Below are 6,221 nucleotides of genomic sequence, written 5' to 3'. Positions count from 1 at the left end.
ATGTCTAAGGTCTCATCTACTCCAGAGGATGAGGTGGGAGGATTGCTTGAGCCCAGGAGATTGAGGCTTTGAGGCTGCAGTGAGCCATGATCACACCACTGCACTCCAGCCTGGTGACAGAGCACGACTCTGTCTCAAAATAAATACATAAATAAATAAAAATTAGCCAGGCATGATGGCACATGTCTAAGGTCTCATCTACTCCAGAGGATGAGGTGGGAGGATCGCTTGAGCCCAGGAGATTGAGGCTTTGAGGCTGTAGTGAGCCATGATCACACCACTGCACTCCAGCCTGGGTGACAGAGTGAGACCCTGTCTCAAAAAAAAAAAATTGTTTTAACTTAACGCTTCTGTCTTTCTGTTCTCTAACTTACTAAATTTTTGCTTTTTTCTTTACTAACCTATTCCTTCTGCTTTGCTTCCATTTATTTTGTTATTTTTTCTCCTAAATTTTTATTAGATTCTTAATTCTTTTTAAAAAAATAAGTATTTAAACCTATAAATTTTCCTCTGCTTTCTACCTTAGTAGTATATCACTTTTTTATGTGTTGTGTATTCATTTTCTACAGTTTCAGTTAGTGGTTTCTCTTTGCTGTAAGAACTATTTAAAATAGTTTTGCATTTCCACATAGAAGGAATTCCCACCCCCCACAACCCCCAAACTTTATGAATTCCTAGTTGTATTGCATTGTAATCACAGAATGCTGTCTTCACTATTCTTCTGTTTGGACCTGGCTAAAGTTTTTCTTTATGGCCTAATAGTTTTAGTGAGTGTTTGTGGGCAATGGAAAGGAAAGCACATTCACTTTTAAGGAGGTATACATTGGCATGTTATCAACCAGCTCTATCTTATCAATTACTAAGTTCTTCTGTGATTTATTTATTTTTTATCTACTTGATCACTGATAGTCTGAGAAACAGAAAGGTTAACTATATCTACCCAGTTCTCCTGGCAAATGGCAAACTTCTCTAGTAAATGGCAAAATCCGAATTCAGGCAATCTGACTTCAGTTCTTAACTATTATACCATGCTGGCTTTCGTGGGTATTTGTTAGATTTTTCTTCGTATGTTGTCACTTGGGGTCAAACCATTCAAGAGAAAGAGAGATCTCCCAGGGAAATAACTTGAAATCAGTAAAAAGGATTGTGAGGGCATAGGAGTTAGCAGGATAGTCAGGAAGTCAGTGATATGGTTTGGCTGTGTCCCCACTCGTATCTCAACTTGAATTGTATCTCCCAGAATTCCCATGTGTTGTGGGAGGGACCCAGGGGGAGGTTAATTGAATCATGGGGGCGGGTCTTTCCCATGCTATTCTCCTGATAGTTAATAAGTCTCACGAGATCTGATGGGTTTATCAGGGGTTTCTCCTTTTGCTTGTTCCTCATTTTCTCTTGCCACCACCATGTAAGAAGTGCATTTCACCTCCCGCCATGATCCTAAAGCCTCCCCAGTCATGTGGAAATGTAAGTCCAATTAAACCTCTTTTTCTTCCCAGTCTCGAGTATGTCTTTATTAGCAGCATGAAAATGGACTAATATAGTAAATTGGTACCAATAGAGTAGGCCAGTGCTGAAAAGATACCCCAAAATGTGGAAGCAACTTTGGAACTGGGTAACAGGCAGAAGTTGGAATCATTTGGAGGGCTCAGAAGAAGACAGAAAAATGTGGGAACGTTTGGAACCTCCTAGAGACTTGTTGAATGGCTTTGGCCAAATTGCCGACAACAATATGGACAATAAGGTCCAGGCTGAGGTAGTCTCAGGTGGAGATGAAGAACTTGTTCGGAAGTGGAGTAAATGTGACTCTTGTTATGTTTTAGCAAAGAGACTGGCAGCATTTTGCCCCTGCCCCAGAGATTTGTGGAACTTTGAACTTAAAAAAGATGATTTATGGTATCTGGCCGAAGAAATTTCTAAGCAGCAAAGCATTCAACAGGTGACTTGGGTTCTGTTAAAGGCATTAAGTTTTATAAGGGAAGCAGAGCATAAAAGTTTGGAAAATTTGCAGCCTGACTATGCAATAGAAAAGAAAAACCCATTTTCTGGGGAAAAATGCAAGCCGGCTGCAGAAATACGCACAGTAGTAAGGAGCCTAATGTTAATCCCCAAGACCATGGGGAAAATATCTCCAGGCCATCTCAGAGACCTTCATGGCAGCCTCTCCCATCACAGTCCCAGAGGCCCAAGAGGAAAAAGTGGTTTCATGGGCTGGACCCAGGGCCCACCTGCAGTGTGCAGTCCAGGGACTTGGTGCCCTGTCCCCAGCCACTCCGGCCATGGCTGAAAGGGGCCAATGTACAGCTTGGGCTGTGGCTCCAGAGGGCAGAAGCCCCACACCTTGGCAGCTTCTGCATGGTGTTAAGCCTGTGGGTACACGGAAGTCAGGAATTGAGATTTGGGAACCTCTGCCTAGATTATAGAAGATTTATGGAAATGCCTGGATGCCCAGGCAGAAGTTTGCTACAGGGGTGGGGCCTTCATGGAGAACCTTTGCTAGGGCAGTGCAGAAGGGAAATGTGGGGTTGGAGCCCCCACACAGAGTCCCTACTGGGGAACTGCCTAGTGGAACCGTGAGAAGAGGGCCACCGTCCTCCAGACCCAGAATGGTAGATCCACTGACAGCTTACACCATGCACCTGGAAAAGCCATAGACACTCAACACCAGCCCACAAAAGCAGGTGGAAGGGAGGCTGTACCCTGCAAAGCCACAGGGGCAGAGCTGCCTAAGAGCGTGGGAACCCACTTCTTGCATCTGGATGTGAGACCTGGAGTCAAAGGAGATCATTTTGGAGCTTTAAAATTTGACTGCCCCCTGGATTTTGGACTTGCATGGGCCCTGTAACCCCTTTGTGTTGGCCAATTTCTTCCATTTGGAAAGCCTGTATTTACCCAATGCCTGTATCCCCATTGTATCTAGAAAGTAACTACCTTGCTTTTCATCTTACAGGCTCATAGGCAGAAGGGACTTGCCTTGTCTTAGATGAGACTCTCGACTGTGGACTTCTGGGTTAATGCTGAAATTAGTTAAGACTTTGGGGGACTGTTGGGAAGGAATGATTGGTTTTGAAATGGGAGAACATGAGATTTGGAAGGGCCAGGGGCAAATGATATGGTTTGTCTGTGTCCCCACCCAAATCTCAACTTGAATTTTATCTCTCAGAATCCCCATGTGTTGTGGGAGGGACCCAGGGGGAGGTGATTGAATCATGGGGAGGGGGTCTTTCCCGTGCTATTCTTCTGATAGTTAATAAGTCCCACGAGATCTGATGGGTTTATCAGGGGTTTCTGCTTTTACTTCTTCCTCATTTTCTCTTGCCACTGCCATGTAAGAAATGCCTTTCTCCTCCTGCCATGATTCTGAGGCCTCCCCAGCCGTGTGGGACTGTAAGTTCAACTAAACCTCTTTTTTTCCCCAGTCTTAGATATGTCTTTATCAGCAGTGTGAAAATGGACTAATGTAGTCAGGCAATTCTCTGAGAAGCTGAGGAATGGTGCAAAAAGGTAACGTGACTAGAGCAAAAGGAGCTGCAAACTACATGGAATTTTGGTTAGTGAAGTTGCCAAAGGTTGGTACAGTAAGTAAGGGTGTGGTGTGGTGGGGCAGGGGATATGTGGGTAAAGGTGGGATGGTAAAATGCCTCATATCAAGCAACTGAGTGAGTGGGGGACAAGTCCCATCAACATTCTCTAAGAGGGTTATGATAGTGGAATCATTTCTCCTCTGCAGACCTTGAAACCTCTGACGTGGGAGAAAGATATCATCTGTTCTGAAGCAGGAGACTCCACCCACCAGAAACTTACAGGTTTAAGAAACAAATGGGGATGGCCCCTGAGTTGTTTGCCTATTAAGGGGAGGTGACACCTCCTTTGTGGAGGAGGGGAGGGTAATGAGTAGCCCTCCATCGACAAATCTTTCCACTCCTAAGAAAAGGGGAAAACATCAGCGTTGAAGAAGCCAGTCTGTTTGCTGGAAGACGTGGGTCCACCCTAGGGAACTTGAAGAGGAAACAAACTAGGCCAGTGTCCCAGCACAGGGATGGAATGGTGGGGAAAACTACTCCCTGTTTATCTTTCAGCCTTAGAAGTGGGAAGAGGATCTTCGCTCTACAGATTAAAGGCTAAGTTAGTTGCCCAGGCACTTAAAAGACGTATATTGTTCACAAAGATAAAGAATGCAAAATTCCACCAATATGCTGAGAGACAAATGGAATGGTTGTAAAACGGATTGCCTAGGTATCTGACAGCTTTGGAGTAGGGAAGATGAGAGTAGGTCTATTGGAGAGAGTTGATTTTCTAGGCACCAGGAGGATCAAGGGCCAAGTTACTTGGATCCTTGAAAAGGAGTTTTAGATCTTCTCTCACACCCACGTATTCATGCCTCACATACTGGAAGAGGGATACGGAGAAGTGAAACAGTTGGTTACTCAAAATTGTCCATTTTCAGGAGAGGGAGGAGAGATGTGGAATTAAGTCAGGCTAGAAACAGAACTGGCTGTATAGGCCTGGGAAGGGCTGGGAAAGGCTTGACACTTCCAGCAAAAACCCCTGAAGGAGGGTGATGAGCAGGACAAAAAAGTTGCCTGATGGTGGATGCTGTCAATCCGTGCTCGGAAAGAGAGGAGGAACTGGGTAACCGGGAGACAAGAACACCATTATCTTGATGTCTTTCCTTAAGGCAACCTCTATCCTGGGGTACAGAAAAGGAACTTGGGGAATTCCATCAAGTAGGTATAGTAAGCAAGGGTATGGTGTGGTGGGGCAGTGGATGCTATACTATAGTACAGCATGAATTATGTTTAGTTAGAAACGTTGTTCTGTTGGCCTTTCTGTGTCCTATTGAAAACATTGTTTATCACAGCCTGACTGCTGGCAGAGTTTCTCAAGCCCTGATTAGAATGTGGCTTTTAGGGGAAGGGACGGTTAGGAGACTTCAATTCTGTGGGACAACCGAGAATTGAAAATGCCACCCAGAGCTAATAAAAGTCAGTTAAAGCTCACCAACCAAAGAAAAGACCTCAGGCCTCACCTACAGAAAATAGTTGTGTGATTGTGCTTGCTGGGGTGAGGAGGAACTGGTCATGGGATATCTCAGAAACATGGAGCAAGGAGGGGCTTTTTATTTTTTTATTTTTTATTTTTTATTTATTTATTTTTTCCCCCAGACGGAGTCACTGTGTCGCCCAAGCTGGAGTGCAGTGGCACAATCTCAGTTCACTGCAACCTCCACCTCCCAGGTTCAAGCCATTCTCCTGCCTCAGCCTCCCGAGTAGCTGGGATTACAGGTGCCTGCCACCACGCCCAGCTAATGTTTGTATTTTTATTAGTGACTGGATTTCACCATGGTGGTCAGGCTGGTCTCAAACTCCTGACCTCAAGGGATCTGCCCGCCTTGGCCTCCCAAAGTGCTGAGATTACAGGCGTGAGCCACTGTGCCCAGCCAGGGAGGGGCTTTTTATAGGGGTTGGCCTTTGTTCGGTGATTCTAAGAAGGAATGGTTAGTCTTTTTTTTTTTTTTTTCCAACTACTGTATAGCATTCATTATGTTTGGTTAGAAACATTGTTCTGTTGGCCTTTCTGCGTCCTGTTGAGAACATTGTTTATCACAGCCTGACTGCCGGCAGAGTTTCTCAAGCTCTGATTAGAATTAACAGTCCTGTTTGGGGAAAGTAACTTGGCTACGTAGAAGGCCACAGAAAAGGCTCAGTAGGACTGTAGCTCCAGAGGAGCACTCCAAGAAAATTGCAACCACAGCAGAGGAAAATGGGGACTTGGATTTGTATGGAGATAGGAGCTGCTCGGCCACTGTGAAAAATCTAAGGGAAGCCCTACCTCGGATATCCAGAAGCTGTTTCCTGCATTTCCAAGGATGCTCTACCCTGTAAGAAGATTTAAAGATGTGTGAGAGACGTAGGGACATGAGGAGAGAACAGCAAAATTATATGAAGTATTAGATAATGTGTACTTCCCCTTCCTGTTGCGGTTGGCTTTGAGCTAGAACACCTTGAGGATCTGGCTTTGAGTTACAAGCAGTTTTTCTCTTAGGCTAGCAAAGTTGGAGACAATACACAAGTGTGTACTTCCTTTTCTTCTGAAAAAGCAACAAGGTTGGACAGGTTTAGTTTGGCACATGTAAGGCAAAAACATTCTCTAAAATGAAAAGTGTTGACATAACGGGGAATCTAAAATGTTCAGTGTGTGTGTGTGTGTGTGTGTGTGTGTGT

The sequence above is a fragment of the Mandrillus leucophaeus genome, unplaced genomic scaffold, assembly GCF_000951045.1.
Source record: "Mandrillus leucophaeus isolate KB7577 unplaced genomic scaffold, Mleu.le_1.0 Scaffold51, whole genome shotgun sequence".
NCBI lineage: Eukaryota > Metazoa > Chordata > Mammalia > Primates > Cercopithecidae > Mandrillus > Mandrillus leucophaeus.
This window is presented reverse-complemented; position numbering follows the sequence as displayed.